We start from the raw sequence: 13880 nt of genomic DNA on the forward strand, positions 1-13880 counted from the left end.
ATTCTCAGTCAGATTCACTGCTTTATAAATAGATCCCTAACCTCCTGTTTCCCTAACTCTAACTATGCCTGTAACCCTGCAATTTACTCTAACCATAACATTTTTTAATCCTAACACCAATGCCTACTCTCCCTGTAACTCCCACACTACCCCTCCCTTTTATCATATCACAACTGCCCCGTTATCCTTGGCTTTGATGACCTCTATTACCCCCAGTGCCAGTGTCCGGGTGCTATGCATGAATGGGCTCTGCTGGACTGACGGGCAATGTGCAGCTTTAAGCAGTGGTAACCTGGGAGCAGAGTTTTTCTTTTTCTTGCGTTACATAGAGAGAATATTAAAGTTGGGAATGGCATTCTCTTCTTCTCAGTAATCCTCAGATTACTCCCCCGCTGCTGCCTGCTAGAATACATTATTGATGATTTTGTTATTGTAACACAGAAGAAGAATTTCTTTAAGGCAGAAAATTTCTGCAATAAAACAGCTTAGACACAAAGCTAATAACAGCGCCTGGGGCAGGAGGAGACATTTCCAGCCATGCACAACAATACACAGGGTGGTTATGGTGTATGGGATCAGACTGACCACTACCTGAAATAGGGAGAGGAGCAGAGAGCAGTAACCTATAGCAACAAGCAGGTGTTTATCATTCTGATTGGTCTACTTTAAAAAGAAATCCTGGCATAGATCACACATTTTCAATTATTTTGACACTATTCAGGTCACCCAGTGTAATGGGATCAATTCTTATAATATAATGCCAAATATATACTGACATTTCTGAGTAGGCGTGTCCTACTGAGGAGCTGATAAGCAGGGGTGGGATGACACTCTCTAATCAACCAATGAGCAGCCAGCAGGCGGGGCAGTGGCACATACCGATAGAATGCAGAACTGCTGTGCTATTGCACTGCAGCCTATCATTAATACAGGTCAATCTAAGAAGCATACAGCAAGCATTTGCCAAAAAAAAGAACCAACATAAAAATATTACAGCTGTGCTCACAGATAATAAAATGTAGTTTCCATTTAAGTTTAATTGATTGCTAAGGGTTATCTTTTCCTGCTGTGTTCATGGCCCTACTAAACACAACTTTCTCATTGCCTGTAGGTAAAATTGGCGATCTTTGACCTTGAGGAGGAGAAGGGAGGAGAATTGCTCACTGGAAATGGAATAAGCGTACATTCAGAATGAGCAGAAATAAGATGATTGCCTGAACATTGGTATTGATTTACTGTTCCATTAAGATATGCAAATAAAGAAAAGTCTATTATCAGGACAACATTATGAGCATTATTTACAGGAAATCAAAAATCAGGATCAGATGAAATAACATCTACAGGAGGCAGGAGATCTCATCGTAACGTCCATCAGCTTTGTATAAAGATGTGTTCACAAGGTTTTGCCACACAGTGTTTTCTTTCCATATTCTTTTGGGACCCCCAATTCAAATACTGAAAGTAGTATCCTGTGTGTTTCCGTCCTTTTTTTTTTGCATATGTTTCAGAAACATACATTAATTTCTTTCCTAGCAAAACAATGCTGCTGTCTTGACTTCCTAGAGTCAAATATACACTATTATAGTGCAAGGGATCCTAGGAGATGTAGTTCTGGGGGTGTTCATATTTTAGTAGAAACTGAGCAGCTAACACCCACCTCTGCATGCATTTTACAAGCCTGATGATTCTGCACTTAATAAAAGCTTTGGCTTGGTAAAAGAAAATGCTGGTACATGCTCTCAGGGCTAGATTTGTACTTTTTTCTTCCCTAGGCTGCCTACCTTGTGCCCCCCTCCCCCAACTGCCTTGAAAGCAGGCTATTAAGGGTATGTATATACTAGCAGTAAAGTTGCGGTGTTGTTACTGCTTCCTCATGCCTGGGAATCTCTGCCTTGGGGGAGTTCTTTAGGAAGCAGTGCTGTAACGCGAGCGACCAAGCCGGGAACCCTGCAGGATCACTGGATTCCAAGGCAAGTCTGAACCTACCCTAACTGTATTTTAAAGATGAATTGTCCAAATAGGGTGCAAAATATAGAAGAGCTTATTGTTATTATTGTTATTATTTCCTGCATGCAAACATAGGAGGGGATGAGAGAGAGAGACAGGAGAGAGAGGAAGAAAGGGTGAGGGAGTGAGAGGGAGAGAGAGAGAAGTAGAGAAAACGCGTCAAAGAGCTGCCAGCTGTAGCATTCTTGCAGGAACAGCCAGCAGCTCCCAATTAACTAATAGAGAGATTGAACAGTCTGTGCCTGCCAAAACAGTGCATTTGGAAGGGTTGGGAGTGCCCCCTAGTGGTCATACCGCCCTAGGCCATTATCTGGGTGGCAAATTCAGAAATCTGGCCCTGCATGCTTTGGAGAAAGAAGTTTAGGGGAGAATTAGTATAATTCCTGAGTATACCCTTACAGGAGGAAAAAATCATATCATTCAGAATTTTTCCTCTAAATAGGTTATCAATTAGATAAACAAGTGCTTTCACTGAAATGAAACAATTAGTTCTTTCTTGAGCAATGATAGGGATGATTTGGAACCTTTCAGGGGTTTTTACTGTCACTGGTGTGGCTGTCTGATAGGGGTGTCTATGTCACACTGACTGATCATATTTACAAGTCCTTGTACAGCAGTGGCAGACATAACCAACAGTGGGCTCCTTTGCAGCACTGACTTGGGGCCCTCCTTGCTGAACCGACATGGAACCCGTGGGGGACCCTTGTGGTTGAGGAAGGTGCAGGGCCCTTGTGCAGTGGCACACCTTGCACCTCCCTATGTCTGTCCTCGCTGAAAGTTCACAATTTACAGCCGGACTGTTGGCCTGGAGTTTAGCTTTGGAAGGTTTGCTCCTATACTTATTATTATATTTCTGATACCTAGAGGACTGTAAGATACAAACTTAGAAAGCACTACATAAACCATGAACTCTGGCCTGGATGTTTTCAGATATATGGTGATTTAAGTATCTATAGCTATTAAACATTATACCAGCAGGTAGGTTGTCTCCTACTTAGATGTCAGATATGGACTTTTATCTGCAACGTATCTTTTATTATTTTAGTAGTAATATTGTTTCATGTAGATCTGCAGATATCACAGCAGCTATTCAAATCCAAGACACGGATCAACCTTCTGCAGAATTTTTTGTCAAAGCTGTTTGTATTTCACTTGCTCTTGTCTATTTGTCCTAGGAAAGTGGCCCCTCAGTGTCTATTCTCTGCAGGATCCCCGAGGAAACAGATTTTTGGCAGCTCTCCACTGCCCATCCTTGAGCTCACTGGCAATCTGCATGTAAAGCTTGTTTTCTTCACTGGATGACGGAAAGGACAAATCAGTTATCTTCTCTGTCTGAAACTTCATTTGCTTTATAGATCTTGTGCTAGGAGCCAAAATGGCTGTAACCCAAATTGAAATTTATGTTTCACCCCTTTGACTTTAATCACTTCTGCTCTAGTACCAATATACTCCTTTATAGACCAAAGCAATGTTTGCATTTGTGCTATGGGCCTGTTGATAAAGTTGTCAATACTTGACAAAAGCAGAACTTTCAATAACATAAAAAAATACCCGCCTCGATTTGGTCCAATCCTGGATTCTTCCTGGCGCTGCCATCTTTTTCCGTCTTCTTCCTTCCTCTGCCTACATCACCAGATCTCACACTGCACAGGCCAGAGATTGGGTGACATATACGGCTGTATAATCTCCCTGCCCATGTGTGCCTGGAAAAGCCTCTTCTGAGATTGGGCATGTGTAGAAGCAACAGCCCGAAACCTGGGCTCTGCACTCCCATTCAGTCTTTACTACTGTAAATAAAGGAAAACAAAAATTAACAAGGAAATGGAAAAAAAAACCAAAGGGAAAAAAAAGGAAAGCTGTGTAACAGAGTAAAAAGATAAATCTAAAAATAGGGTTAACTACTGTCTCTATTTATAAAACAGGGAATCTGACAATCACCTGGAAGATTCACACATGTGGAGGGAGTGCCTGTTTTATAAATAGAGCCCTAAGTGTTAATGTAATAAATCATTATATTTACCTTTTTTTAATCACTTGTAATGATCCTATAAGTATTTTTCAATAAAATAAACAATTCAGAGGAGTCTAGTTATAAAGCAGCAAATCTGACATTCACTGAATGTGTTTCAATGTAATTGATTCTCTTCCAAGGAAATGTCAGATTTGCTGCTTTATAAATAGACCCCCCTAAACTGTTTATTTTTTTGAGAAATACTTAAAGAAGCATTGCAAAATAATTATAAAAACAGAAAAAAAAGTTAAATGTGTCTAGTTAATGCATTAACACTTTAGGCTCTATTTATAAAACAGGAAATCAGACATTCCCTCAAACATTCCCTTCTGGGAATATTTCATGTCCATGTGTTTCAATGGCAGCAATTGATTCTCCTCCAGGGAATGTTTCAGGGAATTTTTAGATTCGCTGCTTTATAAATAGATCCCAAGTGTTAATGTACACACTGATTGGTTTTTGTAGAAAATCTCTTGAGGAAGTGGACGGTTGTGCCACGAATCGCGTTGAGAATACTGGATCAGCGGAAGTTCCCATTTTGTCTGAAATTATACACCTGCTTTGGTGAAGCTTTTATGTTGATTTTAAAAAAAAGGAAACAGAATAAATGTTGTGGCATGTGGCATTTGGCATTTGGAAATCTGGTTGCTGCATTTGCATATCATGACAAAGCTGACTATATATTTTCCTTTTTTTATCAAAACTATGTAATGCAAAGACTTTCCCAAAAATCCACTAAATTGTCTGCAATCAGAAAAACACTTGCAGCATAGCTGTCAGTAGATCTGAAAGAGACAGTACAGCCATACTTTACCTTGCATATATATTCTGCTGAATATTGATCCATTGAGTGGTCTGTTCTGCTAATGCTCAGCGTGTCTGCTCACAGGAGACATATTCACTGAGTGAATTTTTAATACAGCCATGAAGATGCAGAAAACTCAGATTGCTGTGATTTTATGGAATTTCACAATTAACCTCTGACAGTCATTGTCCTTATAACTTTTTTTTTTTACTATGTTCTGCATTGTTTGTGATATACAGTACATGTAATAGTGAGTCTTTTCATTGATGGGACATAGAAACAAATGCATGTGTTACATATTTTTTAATAAGTAGGTATTATTATTGACCAGCCTTTCAAAGGGATGCTCATTGTTTTTTTGTCAGTTAGTGTTAATATCATATTATTGTTAGAGAAATGTCCAAGCGGTGCTTTGAACAATCTAATCCAGCCTAATTATTAAAACACAAAGAAGAATATATTTATTATTATATATTCAGATGGATATTCAGATATTCTTCTAAGAAAATGTTTTTATGTGAATGATGTGTACTAACCCAACATGCAACTTTTTTGTGTTGTTTTTCCACCCTACTGCAAGTCTGAATAAATATTATTGTTAATAATATCTCCAAATAGATATAAATAAATATATCTATAATATCTATATATTATAATTATGATAATGGGATCTAAAATTTGTTATTGAATTGTTATTGAGTTTTTGTTTATTGTAGCATTTTGGACATGTATATGAGAAACCTTAGTATATTAAAACCATCCCATATTAATCATTGTCCAACTCAGGAAGTACCTGGTATCACGCTGCCATCTAGTGGAGAAATTGGATATTACATGTCAAGGGGCAAGCAGATTAAAAAATCAATTTCAGGCCTTAAAACTACTGTAAAGCCCTCAAAAGACGGCGTTTACAGATATTTATGTCATGCAAAGCTTGCACAATCTCTTTCAAGTACTTAAAATTATTTTGCAATAAGAAATACAGTTTGATTTTATTGCACACATTACAATTTAATAACTTTTATTGTGACATTTAGATAAGAACTCCTGATGTAAATATGTATGGCCCTACAACAGTACACACCCACAAAATATAAAATACCCAAAACAACAGGCGCAAACAGACAGCTCAACAGTTTACAGTTAACCTTGTACAATGGGCCCACAAGGTTCTTCTTCTTTGGGATTATTTACCCCCAAATTATTATTAAACTTTATTATATTACAGTGCTGTACAATAAAAAAGGGATAGCAAAATACAGACAGATAAAAACAATGATGCAGGAGGAGGAAAGGACCCTGCCCAACAGAGTTTATAAGAGGTGTCAGTGTTTACAAGGGGGTGCAGAGAAGTTCCTGGCTTTGCCCCCTTCCAGATCAAATAGAAAAATGAGTGCGGGGGGCATATGACAGCCTATTATCTTAGTATCTAACTGTGCAAATATCAGGTCTTTACAATCCTTAAACAGTTTTTCTTTTAGTGAGAAGCTGTGATAGCAGAGACACAAGCAAGTTTCACCTGGATTTACGGGCCGTCATAAAATTTTTTTTTCTCCAGAGAAAGTCAGCCAAGGACATTCACACTGAGATGTCACAAACACTGGAGGAGAAGTGTCCTTCCTACAGCACTGTCATACCTGGATATCTTGTTTCAAGACTGGGCATTTCACCGTTGAAGATGAGCCCTGCAGTGGGCGCCCCCCAACCTCAACTGACCCGGCAACCTGCGATGCTGTCCATGAGCTGATTATTGAGGAATAGCCACAAAAAGATAGCCCAGATACTTGACATATTATGGGAGCGTGTTGGGTCTATCACCATTATCCAGGACATGCGCAAGCTTTCAGTGAAGTGGGTGTCGAAATGTTTGAACAGTGATCAGAAGAAGGAGCGAGTTGAAGCATCTAAAGCCGTTTTGGCCCATTTTGGAGCTGCACGGGACTTTTTGGCTAGGTTAGTGACTGAGGATGAAACCTGGCTCCACATCTATGATCCTAAAACCAAGGAACAGTCAAAGGAATGGCGCCACAGCAGGTCCCCGCGGCCGAAAAAGTTCCAAAATTAAAAATAAGTCATGGCTTTGGTTTTCTGGGACAAAGACGGTATTCTGTTGGTGGACTCCCTACCTCAGGGCTCTAGTATCACCGGACAGTATTATGCTAACCTCCTGGACCAGCTGAAGGAAGCAATTAAGACGAAACACCATGGAAAGTTGACCAAAGGAATCCTTTTTTGCAGGACAATGCACCTGCACACACGTCCAACTTTGTGGCTGACAAATTGAACACCCTGGGTTTCCAATTGGTCCACCATCCCCCCTACTCACCTGACCTGGCCTGATCCCTTCGGACTAATACCCGTTCCCGAATTTGAAGAAACACCTGAAGGGGAAACATTTTGAGGACATTTCTGACATGAAACCTGCTGCTGAGAGCTGGTTTGCGGCCCAACCAAAGGACTTTTATTGAACGGTCTAGAAAAGCTGCAACTATGCTGTACCAAGTGCATCAGTCTCAGGGGGAATATGTTGAATAAATGTGTTATTTCATAACTCCGGCTCTCTTCTTTCTGGGCAAAGCCAGGATCTTCTCAGCATCCCCTCGTATATACAAACACTGGTGTGCATATGAATATTTTGTGTGTGCAAGGTTCTTTTGATTTTTTTGTGTTTTTTCTTTTTTCTAAAAAAAACTTGGATTTTTTTTTTTACTAAACAATATTTGTTTCTCAAGGGAAATGAAAGCCGCCATGTGATAGCATTGGAGAGGGTTGACAGGTGCTCATTTAGGGATTATTAGACCCCTGATCCCTGATATTACCCCTGCCCTTTATTCTAGCAGATGTGTGGTACATTTAGAGTCCCTGAAACATCAGGGGTAAAGGTGCTTCTAAACAAAAAAAGATGATATAGCCATCAGACAAAGACATCCATCAGCAAAGTAATAGTTACCGGACATTCAGAAGGTTGTAGAGAAGTGTGCATACAGTATGAAGTTTGTGTCCCTAAAAGAATGGACATGCTTTTGTTCCAGTTGTAATCTGTGTCTGGTAATATCAGTCCTCCTGCTTGGAGGAGGAATGCCTTACCTCATCTGTTGCAACTAAAGAAACTTTCCAAAGCACTAAACTCCCAGGAGCATCAATCTGCAAATGTAATATATATCTATATAGAAGCCTAGATTTTACTGTATGATGGCCATACCCCCAGCTCCATAAAACACCCAAAAATGCATGGAAGGCAATTTTATTTTAGAATTATTTGGGGGTTTTACATTTTTAAGATAAACATTCTTTATACCACATCAGAACTGGAGCATCCACAATGCAACCCTAGGCAGGAGCCTAGGACACGGTGAATGTCCAGGAGGTTCAGTTACAATTTTCAGACTCCTGCAGTAAACCACAACACCTCATATATTCACAAAAAAGAGCATAGACTTGTAGAAAGGTGGTGTCTTTAAGGACCATACTAGTGCATACTGTGTCCTAGGCTCCTGACTAGGGTTGCATTGTGGATGCTCCAGTTCCGACATGGTATAAAAAAGCAGTTTAGGTTTATCTTGAAAATCTAAAACCCCAAATAGTTCTTAAATAAAATTGCCTACCATGCATTTTTGGGTGTTTCATGGAGCTGGGGTGTATGGCCATCATACAGTAAAATCTTATAGGCTCCTTATAGTACAGGAGGGTGCATTATGGTGATCACAATGGTTCTGTGTGTGTGGAACTAAATAACCCGTTGTTCCTCCATGGAGATAGTTTGGATATGAGAAGCTAGGACTAACTCTGAACCTTACAAGGAAACTGAAGTTTAAAATATTATTTCCACTGCCCTTCCCTCAATAACAGGTTTTCTCAACTCGTTAATATGAGGAAAAGTCGGTCTTAGGGAACCCCTGCTATAATAAATACTGTATACACAGCTCACATAAGTGTGGTGGACATGGGAAGAATGCCTATTATATTGCTGGCCAGTGAGACAAATGTCACCGTTACAGACAGCCAAAAAGATAATTTGTGCTTGTCATATGGGTTTTGAGAGGAGGCTACTTTAAAGTGGTCATTTCAACACACATTAGGCAGGTATACTCCACTGTAGGCAGGAAGTGGCTTCAGAGAGTTCCAGGAGCTCGGCAATACTGAAATTTCACAAAGGATGAATAATCTGTGGTATATTATTATTATTATATTATTATTCATGATAATAATAAACAGTAATTATATAGCTCTAACATATTACACAGCGCTGTACATTAAATAGGCAAATAACAGACAGATACAAAAAGAGACACAGGAGGAGGAGAGGTCCCTGCCCAGAAATGCTTACCATCTAAGAGATATGCATTTTATTAAAAGAAAGACAGTTGTTTATGACAATACAATGCTTTAGCAAACTGAGGAGTCTTTTTTTTTAAAGTTTCACTTGGCCAAAATTTCCAGGTACATCTATGTATGGGGTCAAATTCACCCAGAGTTTCCTGCATTTATACTGCCAGCAGCTGTATAGGGGAACTGATGATTTCTGTTGAGAAGTGGTCATCTTTAGTACACTTCCTGCTAACTAAGAGCCAGAGATTTTTCAATCTGCAATGAGAATTAAAACAGAACTAAACCCAGTATACTCCCCTGTCCCCATTTTGTTGCAGGCACTGCCATTTTCTTCCTTTTCCTCATACCTCATACCTGTTTGCAGTTGGGCTCATTGCAGAATAGAGGGACTCTCCGTGGGTCCTAAATTGTCCTTAGGGTCATCATTGGAAATTTCTAGACTCCATACTAGATAAAATTACAGGGCCTCTTGTAGCCATGTCTAAAAGTTCCAGCATTTCAAATCTCAAGCGTTTTTGTTCAGGGCCTGGTATAGAAGTACCCTCTGTCCCCCCACTGATAGGTCTGCAGAAATGTGGGGGTGACACAATATTTTGGCATCACCAGAATCACATAGTTCTATACAATGGTGCCAAATGGACTTCACAAACATGGCTCATGTACAAATAATAATAACTGAATATGCCTTCATGGACCAAGACACAAGTTCCAGTAATACCACAATATCAGCGCAGCAAAGTTGAAGGTGTTTTATTATCACTCTCCAAAGTTCTAAAGCCTCACTACTCCTCCATATTCCTGTCTGCAGTGTTAAGAATCCTGTACCCCTGTGTGTGTTAGCAAAATGTTATTTTTGAAATTGGGTTAACATCCAATTCCCCAACCATGGGAAGTAAAATGCTGTTATATGTAACCCCAACCACTTAAATCACCTATTATGGTAATAAATATTTCCATAGACATTTTTAATATTTTAAAATATGCAGCTTTTAACATAAATCAAACCTCCTTAACCTATTTACCCCAAAGGAACCTGTGTATAATTTTCGGGGAGCACTTACTAAAATGAATTCATAGGAATCAGTATATGGCCCTTAAATTCATGGTAAGTGGGAAGAATGCAGCCCTTACACCTGGCTAAAAGGTCATTTGCATCTTGCAGGTAACACACAGCCAAGTGGTGTTTAACTTGAAATCATGCAGGCACCATCAGATGAGAGGTCACAACCCATGGAACCTTTAGCAACCTGTGCTGGAACCCTGGTTGGAAATGGCTGATTTCCCTGGAAATTCTGCCATGAAGGGGCTTGTTCAGGCACTTTCTTTTAAAGGGTATCAACATTCCGTCCTTTTCCCCCAAATGTGCTCCTCCACCCACACTCCCCTCCAAAGGAGGCTAAACAAATTGCACAGACACGGTCCACTGTTGTCACCGTCATGTAACCTGCCTTGAGAAATGCTGTGCAGCTTTTGCAGGAGTGCATGTAAACCTTAGGGACTTGGAAAGAGTTTGGAGAAGATCAACAGTACTAAGAAATAGCATACAAAAATGTACATTTTATTTGGAAATTGTTTATACACAGGTACCATTTTTTGTCATGTAGAAAACACCTACATGAATCAGATAAATGAATCAGATACTGGTCAATGAATACAGGTAAACGTGCAATATCTTCCTGATATAACACATTAACACAATCAAGTGCCACAAACTCTATTCACCCCCTGTTAAGTCAGACTAATGTGAAACAGCAGGGGGAGCTACCTAGGAATAGGAAGCCATTGTGAGAACTCCAAGCTGTTTAACATAAATCCGCCCCTACCTGTCCCCAGAAACCACCAAACTCCTGGTAGATGTTCTTATCATCCCTCGTCTGGACTACTGTAACCTCCTCCTCTCTGGTATGCCACTAACCCGACTTTTGCCTCTATAATCTATTATGAATGCTGCAGCCAGACTCATCCATCCTTCCCATCGCTCCTCTTCCATTGCATCTCTTTGTAGTTCTCTCCATTGGCTTCCATTTCACCTTAGAATCAAATTTAAGATCCTGTGCTTTGCCTTCAAATCCCTCCACAGTTCTTGTCTCACTTACATTTCTGACATGGTTAAAAAATACTCCCACAGCTGCTCTCTCCGCTCCTCCAATGACCTACTAATGACTTCCTCACTCATAACCTCATCACACTCACAGATACAAGACTTCTCTAGAGCTGCCCCAACTCTCTGGAATGGTCTTCCTCATCCTTTTCGGCTTGCTCCTACTTTCTGCTCATTTAAAAGAGCACTCCAAACCCATTTTTCAAACTTGCCTACTTGCCTTCTTCTTCTGTCTTTTGAACCCCTCACTACTTCCTGCCACTACATATCTCCCCTCCTACTGTGTGTTAATTCCCCCGCCTCCTAGATTGTAAGCTCTTTGGGGCAGGGTCCTCTCCTCCTGTGTCACTGTCTGTATTCGTCTGTCATTTGCTACTTAATGTACAGCGCTGCGTAATTTGTTGGCGCTATAAAAATCCTCTTTAATAATAATATTAGGATACTTACCATTTATTTACATTATATGTGCCTGTAGGTGTCTGGGGCCAGGGGTAGGAGTGTGCACATGAAATTTACCATGCTCAATTAAGTAAAAACTGATTAATGTATCTACTAAATTTTGTCCAAGCATACCTACATTTTCAGTAGATTTTCATTAGATTCAATATTTGTATCCAATCTATCATTGCACAGCATAATAAATGACACAAATTATAACTTTTAAAGCAGCGAGCACAGGTTTTATCTAGATAGGATCTGTCTGCAGCCATTCCAGCCACACCAAATACAAACAAACAATTACAAGCTACATGATCTGCATTAAACTGGTCATTTGCCTTGGGGCATACAAGGGTGGGAAAAGAAATTTCAGTTTAACTGTGAAAGTGACTATACAGTGGCTAGGCTTTGTTTATTTCAGTTATTCCAAGTTTCATGTCTGTTTTAAATTGTTAGCCACCCCTCTGGTGGCTGATATGCATGAAAATGATTTGTTTCCTGCTGCTGGTTTAGAAAGTTGTAGCTCTATGTACATAACAAAGACCCCAGTTACTCATCCACTTACATATTGACAAGATGTGTTGCCCATTGACTTTGAATAGACTATCAGCACAGCCCAGCCCAAAACTCAGCAGCCCTGTTTTGGAATGCAAAGGTTGGCCACTTAGTTTCATTCATCCCTGTGTTTCATACTAAAAATACAATATGATTGTGTACAGGACAATGCTTTTCACTAGGCATGAGAACCTCTGTATAGTGGTTGGGGTGCACAAGCAAGTGCAAGAATCACCTTTCATAGAAAGTCAACCTATGCACAGATCTTAGGAGCTGGAGCAGTTAACAAGAGGCGCAGCAAAGTACAGGAGGGGGGTAAGAGTGCAAAGGTAGGTATAGAGAGGCTTCTTGAAGTACCGGTCCACTTTAAGAAACTAATACACAAATCTATTACATGTTGGATGAATGCTGAATTTGTATACAATTTTATGGAATAATGTGATTGTTACAGTTTCAGTGGCAGTATTTACTGGCGGTGCATATTTAGCTGTGAAATGTTTGGTTTCTAATAAATAGCTTGGCTTATAGACAGTAGCAGCTCAGTCCTATTCATTGCATGTAAAAAAATCCTTTTTTATGTGGGTAATAAAAGAATTTGTGTCACCTGTGTATGATATTTTGAGGTTTTTTGAATATGAAACATGGTGTCTTGATAAAGACCAATGAAAAATATAAAGAAAAAAAAATAAAAGCATACATGTCTATTTAGGTCAGACTACAAGATAAAAATGTTACACAAATCATATTGAGCAAAAACATACATATACATATATACTGTATCAGTATTGTATACGGTATTATTATTATTAATAAACTGTATTTATAAAGCTCCAACATATTATGCAGTGCTGTACAAAAAATAGGGGTTGCAAATGACAGACAGATACAAACAATGACACAGGAGGAGGAGAGGACTCTGCCCAAAAGAGTTTACAATGTAAGAGGTATAAGTAAACATAATCTGATATATATCAGTCACCTATCCTAGACCTATAATGTCCATCAATGAGCTATGAGTAAAAATGTCCCATACATGTTCATCATTGTATTGTCTGCAATATTTTTTCAACAGTAATAGGGAACATCCAGAGGACAGCTATATTCACAATATTTAGCAGAATAAATGTAAATAAAATGTATTGTATGTAAACTTTTTTTTTCTTTTATGTGCCTGTCCCTGTCTTCCTGCCAGTTTGGGAAGTAATAGGATGTATGCCTAAAGCCCTGGATCTCAATCTGCCGTAGCGGATTGCTGAAGGATATTGGAGAACCACTGTACACATCATATTTTGGCCTTAACTTTATTTATCATCCAAGGCAAGGGGAGAACTCAGGTTGTTGCAATTGGGTGTAAATTGCTTTAAAAACATCAATATGTGAAAACCTGCTGCCAACAAACCAATTAAAGAGAAAATAAAATACAAATGAAAGCACAGCAACTAAATAGCAAACACAAGTGTTGCAGATGCTGACACTCACAGGGACCCAAAAAGTAGTAGTAAAAAGTACTGTTGTGTCTGTAAAATGTGTGAACACGGGACGAGAAGGTGGGGGGCACACAAGCGAAGGTAGAATAACACAGCAATTCACACACAGAAGGGGCCTTGTACAGCACTGGGCATGGCATATCACTG

This window comes from Pyxicephalus adspersus, chromosome 6 (genome assembly GCF_032062135.1).
Source record: "Pyxicephalus adspersus chromosome 6, UCB_Pads_2.0, whole genome shotgun sequence".
NCBI lineage: Eukaryota > Metazoa > Chordata > Amphibia > Anura > Pyxicephalidae > Pyxicephalus > Pyxicephalus adspersus.